At 44.3% G+C, this 16,741-nt stretch overlaps 1 protein-coding gene across 1 annotated transcript in view; it reads left to right on the top strand.

Annotated features, from left to right (window-relative positions):
* The window catches only part of LOC143808064 (putative cation-transporting ATPase 13A4), a 536,127-nt gene that overhangs the window by 44,353 nt on the left and 475,033 nt on the right, over positions 1–16,741 (top strand). The gene's annotated exons all lie outside the window — the stretch shown is intronic.

The raw sequence follows: 16,741 nt of genomic DNA, 5'->3' as shown, positions 1-16,741 counted from the left end.
GAGGGAGTAAGGACCTCTACGCCTTATTTCAGAGACCAGCAGGACAGCTGATTGCAGGTTACCTGTCCGCACCTACACCCAGGAGGCACGGTGACACCTACAGAGCCGGGTTATCTAAGAGACCCTATAAACAGGCTCAAGTCACCAGCCATATGGGTTTTGTCCTATCCTAAATGAAGGGACAGAGAGAGCGGAATATCACATCTGTGAGACCCTTATGTGAAGCCATAGGCAGTAAGGGACTACACCACCGCAGTGCAAAGGAAGGCTACTGATTTCCACCTGGACAAGGGAACTCTGGACTTGCCTCCAAACCAGCCGGACTCTGCCTGCCCTGTGATCTGGTGCCCTGGACTGTGGATGCTGAACTGCAACCTTGTGTCCTTGTTCTTCTCTGCGCCTCTCTCCATACCACCATCTACACAGCGGGAAGTCATGGGGACATTCTTCCTGTGGGAAGGTATACCATCTAGCTGCCATAACATCACCCCAGTGGACCCCTTAAAGCAGCGTCGGTCACCCTGACAGAATACCACAGGTGGCGTCACGAACATAGCCTTTATCCCTTTAAAGACCCTTCCCTTTTATACGGACGTCCCAGGGCCACGGACCGGGTGAGCCACCGTAACATCCCTCTGTGAACATCGGACCCAGTACCGAGTACCCCACGGCCCTTGGGGGGTGATCCAACTGAACAAGCACTAACAGTGTCCCATATAAGGCTGGTTTCACACTTGCGTTTTTATCTGCATGCGTTTTAAAAAAAAAACGCATGTGTGAAAAACGCATGTAAACGCGGTAAAACGCATGCGTTTTTTAGACGCATGCGTTTTTATAGAAAAACACAAGAAAACACAAGAAAAAGCAAGAAAACCCTAACCCTACCCCTACCCCTAACCCTAACCCTAAACGTGACTGAAATACGTGGCACTGAAATACGTGCAACTGAAATACGTGGTACTTAAATACGTGGCACGTGGCACTTAAATACGTGGCACGTGGCACTTAAATACGTGGCACGTGGCACTTTAATACGTGGCACGTGGCACTTAAATATGCCACGTATCACGTATTTCAGTGCCACGTATGCCACGTGCCACGTATTTAAGTGCCACGTGCCACTGAAATACGTGATACGTGGCACTTAAATACGTGGCAATATGACTGTCAGAAAATGTTCATTAAACGGTTAGGGGTGAGGTTAGGGGTAGAGTTAGGGTTAGGGTTTGGATCCCTTTATCACCTTGATGGTGGTGGGTGGCTTTTCAGTGTGTTTTCTGGTTTTTTTCTATAAAAACGCATGCGTTTTTAGCGCAAACAAACGCATGTGCTTAAAAACGCATGCGTTTACATAGACAGCAATGCATTTTTTTGCCGCGAAAAAACGCATGCGTTTTTTCGCGGCAAAAAAACACGCAAGAAAATACTGCAGGTAGCATTTTTGAAAATGAACGCATGCAGACAAAAAACGCATGCGTTTTCAATGTTAAATATAGGAAAAAAAAACGCATGCGTTTTTTGTGCAAAAAACGCTGCAGACAAAAACGCAAGTGTGAAACCAGCCTAACAAGCTTTTGTTTCAGTGCTGAGTAATATATAAATGCTGTGGTACATTTAGTTGTGTATACAAAAACTCTTAATGTGCCTGTCTCATGTAAGTGTTGCATGTTTTAGTTCTGAATGTTAGTATTGTAGGTTGAAAATAAGATATTCCTCCATTGATCTTTCACTTTCCCCCTTTCATTGTTTCCTTCATTATTTACATTTCTTTAATTGAAAGTTTGCTCACTCAGACGCTTCTACAGTATATCCCCACATCTCCTATTACTTTCCCAATAGAATGCTTATGAAAACAATTACATGAACATTAACAGATCTACAGTAAAGTTCAATATCATCTTCTGTGATACCTGTATTTATTTTTGCTCATTAATTCTTTTTCATGTTAAATACAATAGCCACTTTATTTTTCTATTATATATCAGTGATCTACAATCTAAACTCTTGATATATATTGAAAAGAGAAAGCAGAGTATTTAAATATAGGTGAAATAAATATCTACTGTGTTATATAAAATCCTAATACATCATTTGAAGGAAATATTTGTGCCCAATATAAAAATGTCCTACTTAACAACAAACTCCAATAAGAGTCTGTAGGCAAATCTGGAGGCTGTACTTTCTGGAAACAAAAGTTTTGCAGTGAAAAGTTTCCAGATCAGAAGGGATTAAGAGTTGCCACATTCCCCTACTCAGTTTTGCAGAGTCGCACTGGTACATGAAGGAATGGCAGAAAATCATGCAGTGCTTAATGAGGGAGAGGAGAATGAAATGGTGAGTGCTGATGGGGCAAATATATGAACAGCTAAATACTGTCATTTGCAAATAAATGTAACCACTATATAATCAGTCATTATATACTGCATATACTGTGTGATATGTGTAATAGTGGATGCAAAGAGTGGACAGCTTGTTTGCCTATTATTATTAAAGTAGTGAACCTAATTTATTCTGGTTTATATTAATAGCTTGCTGCAATGTATATTGATGGATACCAATAAATATTTAGCCCATGTTAAGCATGTGCTACTTCTGTATTACCTGATTTGCTTCACTTCACCTATGTGCCCCACTTTATAATTTATACAGAGATTATTATTTTTTTAAATTGTTCTTTGTCTTACAAAAGCTAAAGAGTAACTCTGAATTATATATATATATATATATATATATATATATATATACACTCACCGGCCACTTTATTAGGTACACCATGCTAGTAACGGGTTGGACCCCCTTTTGCCTTCAGAACTGCCTCAATTCTTCGTGGCATAGATTCAACAAGGTGCTGGAAGCATTCCTCAGAGATTTTGGTCCATATTGACATGATGGCATCACACAGTTGCCGCAGATTTGTCGGCTGCACATCCCAAAGATGCTCCATACAAGGCAGGATGGATCCATGCTTTCATGTTGTTTACGCCAAATTCTGACCCTACCATCCGAATGTCGCAGCAGAAATCGAGACTCATCAGACCAAGCAACGTTTTTCCAATCTTCTACTGTCCAATTTCGATGAGCTTGTACAAATTGTAGCCTCAGTTTCCTGTTCTTAGCTGAAAGGAGTGGTACCTGGTGTGGTCTTCTGCTGCTGTAGCCCATCTGCCTCAAAGTTCGACGCACTGTGCGTTCAGAGATGCTCTTAGGCCTACCTTGGTTGTAACGGGTGGCGATTTGAGTCACTGTTGCCTTTCTATCAGCTCGAACCAGTCTGCCCATTCTCCTCTGACCTCTGGCATCAACAAGGCATTTCCGCCCACAGAACTGCCGCTCACTGGATTTTTTTTCTTTTTCGGACCATTCTCTGTAAACCCTAGAGATGGTTGTGCGTGAAAATCCCAGTAGATCAGCAGTTTCTGAAATACTCAGACCAGCCCTTCTGGCACCAACAACCATGCCACGTTCAAAGGCACTCAAATCACCTTTCTTCCCCATACTGATGCTCGGTTTGAACTGCAGGAGATTGTCTTGACCATGTCTACATGCCTAAATGCACTGAGTTGCCGCCATGTGATTGGCTGATTAGAAATTAAGTGTTAACAAGAAGTTGGACAGGTGTACCTAATAAAGTGGCCGGTGAGTGTATATTCCTCAATTCCTCAATAGTAGAGATGGGCAGTGCCTGAATGTGTGGGTTCGACAGGTTCGGCAGAGCAGTTAAAAAATGTTTGGGTTTGAGTACCAGAACAGTACCTGGACCTGAAGCCGAACCTAGACCCCATTCACTTGAATGAAGGCCAGAATTTCCAATGTTTGCCACTCTGCTATATGCATGACAGCTAAGGGTTGCAGCCCCCAGCTAAGAGTTTTGCCTGACAGGTTATCAAAAATACAAGTGAAACTATGCAGTTTTTTAAATCATTGTTTACAAGTGCTTACGACACATAATTAGAATGTCATCAAAATGTTAATTTATTTCAATTCTTCAATACACAAAGTGAATCTCATATATTATATAGAGTGATTATGAACAGAGTGATTTATTTCAAGTGTTTATTTCTATTAATGTTGATAATTATGGCTTATAGCCAGTAAAAACTCAAAAGTCATTATCTCAGTAGATTAGAATAATTAACAAAAAACCCCTGCAAAGGCTTCCTAAGCATGTCTATCCGCTATTTCATCCTTCTCCGCTAGATTTCTAAAACTTAACATGGACAAAACAGAATTCATTGTCTTTCCCCCTTCTCACGCGACTCCCCCAACGAACCTATCCATTACAGTAAATGGCTGCCCACTCTCCCCAGTCCCACAAGCTTACTGTCTCCGGCTAATCCTTGACACTGATCTCTCCTTCAAACCGCATATCCAAGCCCTTTCCACTTCCTGCCACCTTCAACTCAAAAATATTTCACAGATCCGTACATTCCTAAACCCAGAATCTGCAAAAACCCTAGTCCATGCCCTCATCATCTCCCGCCTCAACTACTGTAACCTCCTGCTCTGTGGCCTCCCCTCGAACACTCTCGCACCCCTCCAATCTATTCTAAACTCAGCTGCCTGACTAATCCACCTGTCCCCCCGCTATTCCCCGGCCTCTCCCCTCTGTCAATCCCTTCACTGGCTCACCATTACCCAGAGACTCCAGTCAGTACAAAAGCCTAACCATGACATACAAAGCCATCCACAACCTGTCTCCTCTTTACATCTGTGACCTCATCTCCCGGTACTTTCCTGCACGCAACCTCCAATCCTCACAAGATCTCCTTCTCTACTCCCCTCTTATCTCCTCTTCCCACAATCGCATACACGATTTCTCTCGCGCATCACCCCTACTCTGGAACTCTCTACCACAACATAGACTCTCACCTACCATCGAAACCTTCAAAAAGAACCTGAAGACCTACCTCTTTCGGCAAGCCTACAACCTGCAGTAATCACCGATCGACCAAACCACTGCACGAGTAGCTCTACCCTCGCCTACTGTATTCTCACCCATCCCTTGTAGGTTGTGAGCCCTCGTGGGCAGGGTCCTCTCTCCTCCTGTACCAGTTCTGAATTGTATTGTTCAAGATTATTATACCTGTTTTTATTATGGATACCCCTTGTTAGGTATCGAGTTCCCTCCTCTGCACAGGGGGAATCTCAAACCATCCCTGCTGCGGTCTCCCATTCTTCTCCAGCCGCAGTGGAGTCTGCTCAGTGGAGACGTCGGTCCCAGCATCTAGCTCAGGCTGATACTGGACGACTGGTTACTACTGCCCTTCCAGGCTCTGTCCTTGTAGCCAGCAATGTTCAGCAGTGAGCAGGTCTTTCTGGGACTAAGTCCAGCTTTTCCCTTTCTGAGCATGCCCACGGGATGACCTCCCATTGGAGGTCGGGGGTCACATGCTCTGATACTGCAGCAAATCCCATTAGTTCTCTAGGAAGGTCCTGAAGGTGTTCTTCTTCTGTGGCAGACTCCCATTGGTCCTTCTGGGAAGGTCTTGTACTTGCTGCAGCTATAAAAGCTTTGCATGGCCGCACAGCCATGCGCTAGTATACATTTGTAAATGTGTGTGTTAATGAGTGCAAGTCATTCTTAAGCATCCCCTCCCTTGTGTATGACTGCTCGTGAAAGGTGGATGTCTGCTATCTAGCGCCCAGCTGAGCTATCAGCACAAAGCCACACGTAAACAGCGTCTAACTGCTGTGACCGCCAGTGCTGCGCCGTGTGCTATTAGAGCACTTACCTTACACAAGTCTGGGTGTTTAGTGGTGTCCGCCAGTGTGGCACAGCACGCACTTCTGTGCATATTAGTTACTCTGATACCCCAATTGTGGTGTCGATCGCAAGAGGTCTACACAAACCGTAATCCTGTGTCCTGGGATAGAGTTCTGTGTTTCCTTGCTTGCGCTCTCTGTGTGGTACCGCGACCCTGTGACGTAACAGGGTTTGCTTTCTTCATACAGGGTGAAGTTAACCCATGTGTGTATCCTCATTGTACCGCCATATAGTCCGTCTTTACTTAGCAGCAGGTTTCATCTCTGCACGGTGGACCCCGGGCTGCGAACGCACCTTATTCTATCTATTTAATTATTTGGTGCATTCCGCTAGCCCTAACACCCCTCCGGCGCTATAATAAATAATAATAATAATTTAAAAAGGTCCATTAGCCTGTTTTAGTAGGCTCCATAATCATGGGGAAGACTGCTGACTTGACAGATGTCCAGAAGGCAGTCATTGACACATTCCACAAGCACTCCACATTGCTAAAGAAGCTGGCTGTTCACAAAGTGCTGTATACAAGCTTATTAATGAAAAGTTGAGAGGAAGGAAAAAGTAGTAGGAAAAGGTGCACAAGCAACCAGGATAACCACAGCCTTGAAAGGACATTCAAAAATTTGAGGAAGATTCACAAGAAGTGGACTGCTGCTGGAGTCATTGCTTCAGGATCCACTACACACAGACAAATCTGGGACATGGGATACAAGAGTCACATTCCTTGTGTTAAGCCACTCATGACCAATAGACAATGCCAGAAGCATCTTACTTGGGCCAAGGAGAAAAAGAGCTGAACTGTTGCTCAGTGGTCAAAGGTGTGTTTTTCAGGTTAAAGTAAATGTTGCATTTCATTTGGAAATCAAGGTCCCAGAGTCTGGAGGAAGAGTGGAGAGGCACACAATCCAAGCTGCTTGAGGTCTAATGTGAAGTTTCCACAATCAGTGATGGTTTGGGGAGCCATGTCATCTGCTGGTGTAGGTCCACTGTGTTTTATCAAGATCAACATCAGCACAGCCGTCTACCAGGAAATTTTAGAGCACTTCATGCTTCCATCTGCCAACAAGCTTTTCAGAGATGGAAATTTCTTTTTCCAGCTGACTTGGCACCTATCCACACTGCCAAAAGTACCAATACCTGATTTAAACAGAACAGTATCACTGTGCTTGATTGGCCAACATATTAGCCTGACCTTAAACCCATAGAGAATCTATGGGATATTGTCAAGAGGAAGATTAGAGACAGCAGACCCAACAATGCAGACAAGCTGACGGCTGCAATCAAAGCAACCTGAGCTTCCATAACATCTCAGCAGTGCCATAGGTTGATCACCTACATGCCACGCCACATTGATGCAGTAATTGATGCAAAAGAAGCCCCAACCAAGAATTGAGTGCATTTACTGAACATACGTTTCAGTGGGCCAAGATTATGGATTTTAAAATCATTTTTCAAGCTGGTGTTATAAAGTATTCTAATTTAGTGAGATAATGACTTTTGGGTTTTCATTGGCTGTAAGCCATAATCATCAACATTAACAGAAATAAATGCTTGAAATAGATTACTCTGTTTGTAATGACTCTATATAATATATGAGATTTACTTTTTGTATTGAAGAACTGAAATAAATTAACGTTTTGATGATATTCTAATTTAGTGAGAAGTACTTGTGTTTAGAGTGCAGGTGGCAGCTGATGAATACTCCCATCAGGTGCTGCCTGCTCTCACTGTTATTAGTGTGCAGAAGATATAGGCTGATTGGAGCAGTAGTCCCTTCAGCCCACTCAAGTGACCGGAGATAATCTTTCTACCTGTGATTATAGCTGCCGGCTCATGCTGTCATTTGAGTGTGTGGGAACCGCAGCTTTCTTACCAATGGTAATGATTAAAAGCAGTGTTTGCCATTCTGTCCTTGTGAAGTCTGTGTTCGATGTCAGTTCCCGCACAGTAGGTGTTTGGTTTGGATGCCGACCTTTACTGTTCAGGTTTGCCGTCTCTACTCAACAGTTTTTAAATTGGAGAAAAAGATAACTAATGTCCTCATTTTGTTCCACCTTTTTTATTGATCTCCTATTAGGCCAGGTTCACACAAGCTTTAAAAAATAATCGGTTTCATCTTATAGACACTAGTGATGAGCAAACGTGCCCGCCACTACTTGTTACTCGCCCAAGTATCAGTGTACTCAGTGTACTCGCCGAGCACTGAGCATTTCCAGGATTATTCGGTGGTAACTGGTGTCTCCACCCAGCATTTTTGGCAGACTTTAGAGACCTAATCACGATGCAGAGATTGTCTGCCAGGCCATGAAACGCCGCAGCCATCTTTGTTCTAGTCGTGCAGTGATTGGCTTGGCCACACAGCATGATCACGAGTATAAGAGACCTGACAACACCCTGCTCGCCGCATTCTGCTCCGGACTTATCTAGTTTAGGGAGAGATGCTGCCAAAATAGGGTCAGAATTCTGCTTTTAATAGTGTAGGTCTGCAAATGTTAATTCCACAACTCCTGAGAAACCATCAGTCCTTTTTAGGGCTAATTTGTGGGTCCCGAGATTGAAGCGCTAGGTAGGCAAGGCACAGCATATCCACATCAGTGCAAGGCCTGCAGGCACTGTATGTGTGTACATAACTCCCACTGCATCTCTCCCAAAGCTCCATAACTGTCTGCTGCTGCTTATTTACTATATACCTAATTGCAGTTTTCATTTTGTTTTTCTTTTTTCCAAAAATTCACCACCCAAAAAAAACATACATTCTGTTATGTCAGACTGAGTACTGGTGCACCTGTTTAAAAATCATAGTTTGTCAAGCATACGTACAGTAGCATAGTTGTGTGTGCTAGCCTTATTCTACAATTTTTTTTTATTGAATTCACCCAAAAGCCCAAAAATAAAAATAAATAATACAGTCTGTTATGTCAGACAGACATCGTATTTCCGCAGTAGCATAGTTCTGTGTGGTAGCCTTGTGCCACTCTTTTTTTGGGGGGGTTTAAATTCACCAAAAAACAAAAAAGGCCTCATATATCTTCGTGCTCCAAGTTTTGGCATTTTAGGCTGGTTTTCCACTGTTTTTGCTATCTGTTACTATACATATATACAGCACTATTTTGCATTAATAAAAAAATACAGGCTACATATTTGGCAGTGTGGTATTTCCGTGACAGCCCTCATATATCTGCGTGCTCCAGGTTTGGCCATTGTAGGACTGTTTCCCACTGTTTTTGCTGTCTGTTGCTCTACTTATTTACAGCACTATTTTGCATTAAAAAATACAGGCCACATATTTGGCAGTGTGTTATCGCTGTCAGACTGTCAGACATCTGATGTATTTGGGGCCTACAAATTGTGGAAATTCAGGCCTACATTCAGCATTATTTGCTGTCTTTTACCCTAGTTTGGTACACTATTTTAGTTTAAAAATTAAAAAATACAGGCCACATATCGAACAGTGTGGTGTCTCGTTAAAAATACATCTCTTTCAAGTTGTTATGGCTGCTTCTTGACTGTGTTAAATGCTCTAATTGCTACTACCACCATCATCATCTTCTACCTAGAGGCAGTCACTGCACACATAGAAGGTCTGAGGAACAGAGTGTAAATGCTTGGGTGGTGTTGTACTCTGTCTCTGTATCATGAAGGCGTTTGCTCCCGCCATTAAAAGCGGGACTGCCAGAAAGGTGGGAGCCATGTTTACAGTAACCGTCAGAGAGCGAGACACCGTGTGAACCATGACCGTGAGTACAGCACACGTTCACAGTAGAGAGACAGTTCATGCTCCATGTTCAGCTTTGCAAAACAATAATTAAAGGGCACAGAGGAATGACAGAGGACATTGGTACGGTTAGCCCGGAACTCACTCAGCATTTTCCCAAACAAAGCACTCCTTGTGAGAGTCCCCCAAGCCTCTGGGCCAGGGTGATAGGAGGGTCTGAGAAAACTCTCCCCGATCTTTGTCAGGGTTCCACTGCCTCTGCTGGATTGCAGTTGTGCCTCTCTCACCTGTACTCCTTGCTTGGCCAACAAACTGTGACCTCTTCTGCCAGCGTTTTCAGATTGGAATTTTTTAATTATTCAGCAAGAGGGGCCTATTCTCCTTGTAGTTTGGGTTTAGAAATGTCAACAATCAGTATTGCCTGTCACCTAAAATTTTGAGAACGCGAGGGTGACGGGAAAGGCAGCGTAACATAAACTCAGCCATGCGTTCAAGAATGCTAACAGTCGATACTTCCATGTCCTCACCAAGAGGACAACTGACGATGGTTTCCTCCTCCTCCTTATCCTCAGGCCTCCATGAGTTTTGACAAACCTCAGTAATATCATTGTAAATACATTATTGTAAATACATTCCCCAGTAGTTTTTATCTCCCCCACTTCATTGTAGATTGTAAGTTGTCACAAGCAGGTTTTTTGGGGGCATTTAGTTATTGTTTTCATTGTTACTTAGTATAGATTGTAAGCTGTCACAAGCAGAGTAGTTTTATTTCTGTTTAATTATTGTATTATTGTTATCGTGGTTACTTAGGACTGTTGTGTTTGAAACTGTAAATATGTTGACGCTATATAAATAACTATAAATATTAATATTAGAACACAGAGAAGCAGGATGGAGATATTAATTTTACAGTCATTGCCGATCACCATCTTGGTGAATTCCTCAAACTTTTGGAGGATGGTACATATGTCTGACATCCATGTCTACTCCTGTGTTGTGTATCCGCTTTTTGGGCTCCCCTGGTGGTTGCTGGTGGTACTGGTGACTTGTTTGCACTTTGCTTCTTCTGTTCACCTGCTTCCATCAGTGTTCGGGAGTTTCCTATTTAGCCTTGCTCTCCAGTCATTTCCTTGCCGGTCATCATTGTAACCAGAGCCTTCGGTTGCATGTTCCTGCTACTAGTCTGCTGATCAGCTAAGTGGACTTTGTCCTTTTGTTTTGTACCTTTTGTCCAGTTTGCAGTTTTTGTAATTCTCTGTAGCTGGAAGCTCTTGCGGGCTGAAATTGCCACTCCTGTGTCATGAGTTGACACAGGAGTCTTAAAGTAATTTCAGGATGGTTTTTGAAAGGGTTTTCAGTTGACCGTGAAGTCCTCTTTTGTATCCTTCTGCTATCTAGTAAGTGGACCTCTCTTTGCTAAATCTACTTTCATACTGTGTGTGTCTTTTCCTCTTAATTCACCGTTATTACATGTGTGGGGGCTGCTATCATCTTTTGGGGTATTTCCCTGGAGGTAAGCCAGGTCTGTTTCTTCCTGTACCAGGCGTAGTTAGTCCTCCGGCTGGCGCGTGGCATATAGGAAGCCGTAGGTATGCTCCCTGGCTACTGTTAGTTGTGTGGTAGATTTAGCTCACGGTCAACTCGAGTTTCCATCACCCGAGAGCTCGTTCGTTACTTATGTGTTTTTTACGTTCCCTTGCCATTGGGAACCATGACAGTATGACCGGCCCACAAAGTGTTAATTGTTTGGGCTGAAGCAGGAGAAAAAGAAGTGTTGAAGGGGAATTTTTTTTTTTTCTTTCCCTCAGAGTTTTGCTGCCTAGCCCTTAATTGCTGTCTAGCTGCTTCCTACCTCCTCTTAACCCTTGAATGGCTCTGACCTTAGCTGTTTAACATGGATGTCCAGAGTTTGGCTGCAGGTTTAAATAATCTTGCTACGAAGGTTCAAAATTTACAAGATTTTGTTATACATGCTCCTATTTCTGAACCTAAAATCCCTACACCAGAGGTGTTTTCCGGAGATAGATCTCGGTTTTTGAATTTCAAATATAATTGTAAATTATTCCTTTCTCTGAGACCTCACTCATCAGGAGATCCTGTCCAGCAGGTTAAGATTGTAATCTCTTTGCTGCGAGGTGACCCTCAAAATTGGGCATTTTCATTGGCACCAGGGGATCCTGCGTTGCTCAATGTGGATGTGTTTTTTTCTGGCTTTAGGGTTGCCTTATGAGGAACCTAATTTGGAGATTCAAGCTGAAAAAGCTTTGATAGCCCTATCTCAAGGGCAAGATGAAGCGGAGATATACTGCCAAAAATTTCGTAGGTGGTCTGTGCTTACTCAGTGGAATGAGTGCGCCTTAGCGGCAAATTTCTGATGCCGTTAAGGATGTTATGGTCGGGTTCCCTGCGCCTACAGGTCTGAATGAGTCCATGACAATGGCAATTCAGATTGATCGGCGTTTGCGGGAGCGCAAACCCGTGCACCATTTGGCGGTATCTTCTGAAGAGACGCCAGAGAAAATGCAATGTGACAGAGTTATGTCCAGAAGCGAGCGGCAGAATTATAGGCGTAAAAATGGGTTATGCTTCTATTGTGGTGATTCTGCTCATGTTATATCGGCATGCTGTAAGCGTACTAGGAAGGTTGACAAGTCCATTTCAATTGGCACTTTACAGTCCAAATTTATTTTGTCTGTAACCTTGATTTGTTCATTATCAGTTATTACCGTGGATGCCTATGTGGACTCGGGCGCCGCTCTGAGTCTTATGGACTGGTCCTTTGCCAGGCGCTGTGGGTTTGATTTAGAGCCTCTGGAAGTCCCTATACCTCTGAAGGGTATTGATTCTACACCTTTGGCTTGTAATAAACCACAGTTCTGGACGCAAGTGACTATGCGTATGACTCCAGACCATCAGGAGGTGATTCGCTTCCTTGTGTTGTACAATTTACATGATGTTTTGGTGCTTGGATTACCATGGTTACAGTCTCATAACCCAGTCCTTGACTGGAAGGCTATGTCTGTGTTAAGCTGGGGATGTCGGAAGGCTCATGGGGACACTCCTATGGTGTCCATTTCGTCATCTATTCCATCTGAGATTCCGGCATTTTTGTCTGATTATCGTGATATTTTTGAAGAGCCTAAGATTGGTTCACTCCCTCCTCACAGGGATTGTGATTGCGCCATAGATCTGATTCCTGGCAGTAAATTTCCAAAGGGTCGTTTGTTTAACCTATCTGTACCTGAACATGCTGCTATGCGCGAGTATATTAAGGAGTCCCTGGGAAAGGGACATATTCGTCCTTCTTCATCACCTTTAGGAGCCGGTTTTTTGTTTGTCTCTAAAAAGGATGGCTCTCTGAGGCCTTGTATTGATTATCGTCTCCTGAATAAAATTACAGTCAAATATCAGTATCCGTTGCCTTTGCTGACTGATTTGTTTGCTCGCATAAGGGGGGCTAAGTGGTTCTCTAAGATTGATCTTCGTGGGGCGTATAATTTGGTGCGAATTAAGCAGGGGGATGAGTGGAAGACCGCATTTAATACGCCTGAGGGCCATTTTGAGTATTTGGTAATGCCTTTCGGCCTTTCTAATGCACCTTCTGTCTTTCAGTCCTTAATGCATGATATTTTCCGGGAATATTTGGATAAATTTATGATTGTGTACTTTGATGATATTTTGATTTTTTCTGATGACTGGGAGTCTCATGTTCAGCAGGTCAGGAGGGTTTTTCAGGTTTTGCGGGAGAATTCTTTGTGTGTAAAGGGTTCAAAGTGTGTTTTTGGGGTTCAAAAAATTTCATTTTTGGGGTATATTTTTTCCCCTTCTTCTATTGAGATGGACCCTGTCAAGGTTCGGGCTATTTACGACTGGACGCAGCCTACTTCTCTGAAGAGTCTCCAGAAATTCTTGGGCTTTGCTAATTTTTATCGTCGATTTATAGCTGGTTTTTCTGGCGTTGCTAAACCTCTGACGGATTTGACTAAAAAGGGTGCTGATGTTGCCAATTGGTCCCCTGCTGCCGTGGAGGCCTTTCGGGAGCTTAAGCGCCGCTTTTTGTCTGCCCCTGTGTTGCGCCAGCCTGATGTTTCTCTTCCCTTTCAGGTTGAGGTCGATGCTTCCGAGATCGGAGCGGGGGCGGTTTTGTCGCAGAAAAGTTCCGACTGCTCAGTGATGAGACCTTGTGCGTTCTTTTCGCGAAAATTTTCGGCCGCCGAGCGAAACTATGATGTTGGTAATCGGGAGCTTTTGGCCATGAAGTGGGCATTTGAGGAGTGGCGTCATTGGCTTGAGGGTGCCAGACATCAGGTGGTAGTTTTGACTGATCACAAGAATTTAATTTATTTGGAGTCTGCCAGGCGCCTGAATCCTAGACAGGCACGTTGGTCGTTGTTCTTTTCCCGGTTTAATTTTGTGGTCTCGTACTTACCGGGTTCTAGGAATGTGAAAGCAGATGCTCTTTCTAGGAGTTTTGAGCCTGACTCTCCTGGGAATTCTGAACCTGCTGGTGTCCTTAAGGATGGAGTGGTTTTGTCTGCTGTCTCTCCAGATTTGCGACGTGCTTTGCAAGAATTTCAGGCGGATAGACCTGATCGTTGTCCGTCTGGTAGACTGTTTGTTCCTGACGAGTGGACCACTAGAGTCATCTCGGAAGTTCATTCTTCTACTCTGGCAGGTCATCCGGGAATTTTTGGCACCAGAGATTTGGTGGCTAGATCCTTCTGGTGGCCTTCCCTGTCTCGAGATGTGCGTGTTTTTGTGCAGTCTTGCGATGTGTGTGCTCGGGCCAAGCCTTGTTGTTCTAGGGCTAGTGGGTTGTTGTTGCCCTTGCCTATTCCGAAGAGGCCTTGGACGCACATCTCTATGGACTTTATCTCGGATCTCCCTGTTTCTCAGAAGATGTCTGTCATCTGGGTGGTGTGTGACCGTTTTTCTAAAATGGTTCATTTGGTGCCATTGCCTAAGTTGCCTTCCTCATCTGAGTTGGTCCCTCTGTTTTTTCAAAATGTGGTTCGCTTGCATAGTATTCCGGAAAACATCGTTTCTGACAGGGGTACCCAGTTCGTGTCTAGATTTTGGCGGGCAGTATGTGCCAGGTTGGGCATTGATTTGTCCTTTTCGTCTGCATTCCATCCTCAGACCAATGGCCAGACGGAGCGAACTAATCAAACTTTGGAGACTTATTTGAGGTGTTTTGTGTCTGCGGATCAGGATGATTGGGTTGCCTTTCTGCCGTTGGCGGAGTTTGCTCTTAATAATCGGGCTAGTTCTGCCACTTTGGTTTCTCCTTTCTTTTGCAATTCAGGGTTTCATCCGCGTTTTTCATCTGGTCAGGTTGAATCTTCGGATTGTCCTGGAGTGGATGCGGTGGTGGATCGGTTGCATCGGATTTGGGGACAAGTGGTGGATAATTTGGAATTGTCCCAGGAGAGGACTCAGCAGTTTGCTAACCGTCGTCGTCGTGTTGGTCCCCACCTTCGCGTTGGGGACTTGGTGTGGTTGTCTTCCCGTTTTGTCCCTATGAGAGTTTCTTCTCCCAAATTTAAGCCTCGGTTCATCGGTCCTTATAGGATTTTGGAGATTCTTAACCCTGTTTCCTTTCGTTTGGACCTCCCGGCATCTTTCGCTATCCATAATGTGTTCCATCGGTCGTTGTTGCGGAGATATGAGGTACCGGTGGTTCCTTCTACTGAACCTCCTGCTCCTGTGCTGGTGGAGGGTGAATTGGAGTACGTCGTGGAGAAGATCTTGGACTCCCGTATTTCCAGACGGAGACTTCAATATCTGGTTAAATGGAAAGGCTATGGTCAGGAAGATAATTCTTGGGTAACTGCCTGTGATGTTCATGCCTCGGATTTGGCTCGTGCCTTTCATAGGGCTCATCCAGATCGCCCTGGCGGTTCTTGTGAGGGTTCGGTGCCCCCTCCTTAAGGGGAGGGTACTGTTGTGTATCCGCTTTTTGGGCTCCCCTGGTGGTTGCTGGTGGTACTGGTGACTTGTTTGCACTTTGCTTCTTCTGTTCACCTGCTTCCATCAGTGTTTGGGAGTTTCCTATTTAGCCTTGCTCTCCAGTCATTTCCTTGCCGGTCATCATTGTAACCAGAGCCTTCGGTTGCATGTTCCTGCTACTAGTCTGCTGATCAGCTAAGTGGACTTTGTCCTTTTGTTTTGTACCTTTTGTCCAGTTTGCAGTTTTTGTAATTCTCTGTAGCTGGAAGCTCTTGCGGGCTGAAATTGCCACTCCTGTGTCATGAGTTGACACAGGAGTCTTAAAGTAATTTCAGGATGGTTTTTGAAAGGGTTTTCAGTTGACCGTGAAGTCCTCTTTTGTATCCTTCTGCTATCTAGTAAGTGGACCTCTCTTTGCTAAATCTACTTTCATACTGTGTGTGTCTTTTCCTCTTAATTCACCGTTATTACATGTGGGGGGCTGCTATCATCTTTTGGGGTATTTCCCTGGAGGTAAGCCAGGTCTGTTTCTTCCTCTACCAGGCGTAGTTAGTCCTCCGGCTGGCGCGTGGCATATAGGAAGCCGTAGGTATGCTCCCTGGCTACTGTTAGTTGTGTGGTAGATTTAGCTCACGGTCAACTCGAGTTTCCATCACCCGAGAGCTCGTTCGTTACTTATGTGTTTTTTACGTTCCCTTGCCATTGGGAACCATGACACTCCTGAGATCTTATGTGTGAAGTCAGAACTGAATACCAACGGCCTTGTTGATGCTGGCAGTCAACAACTGCCCTCTTCTGCTCACAAATCCTTTCCAAAATATGCAGTGTAGAGTTCCAATGCATGGGGAGGACATCACACACCAGTTGGTGAGACAGAAGCTGAAATTGCTGCAGAAGCCTGGCAAGGGCGGATGAAGCTCTAGTTGACTTTCTAAAATGGGTACGCAGAGCCTCATACTTTTCCTAGCAGATCTGGCACCTCTGTGTCGCTTTTCTGAAAACGTTGAACAATGAGGTTAAGCACATGGGCCAGGCATAGCACGTGGGTGAGCTTGCCTCGACAAAGAGCAGTCACCAGGTTCCAGCCATTGTTGCAACGACCATGCCTTGCTGTAGGTTGAGCGGTGTCAGCCACAGATCTGCCTGCTCTTTCAGAGCTGTCCACAACTCTTCATCATTGTGCGGCTTGTCACAGCATATTACCTTCAACACAGCCTGTTGCTGCTTGGCTGAGCAGTGCTGCAGTGCTTCCAGCTTGTGACTGCTGTGTTACTTTCTGAGATGGAGGCTGAAAAGGATGCAAAGGAGGAGGAGGT

Source organism: Ranitomeya variabilis, chromosome 2 (genome assembly GCF_051348905.1).
Source record: "Ranitomeya variabilis isolate aRanVar5 chromosome 2, aRanVar5.hap1, whole genome shotgun sequence".
Classification (NCBI taxonomy): domain Eukaryota; kingdom Metazoa; phylum Chordata; class Amphibia; order Anura; family Dendrobatidae; genus Ranitomeya; species Ranitomeya variabilis.
This window is presented reverse-complemented; position numbering and strand designations above follow the sequence as displayed.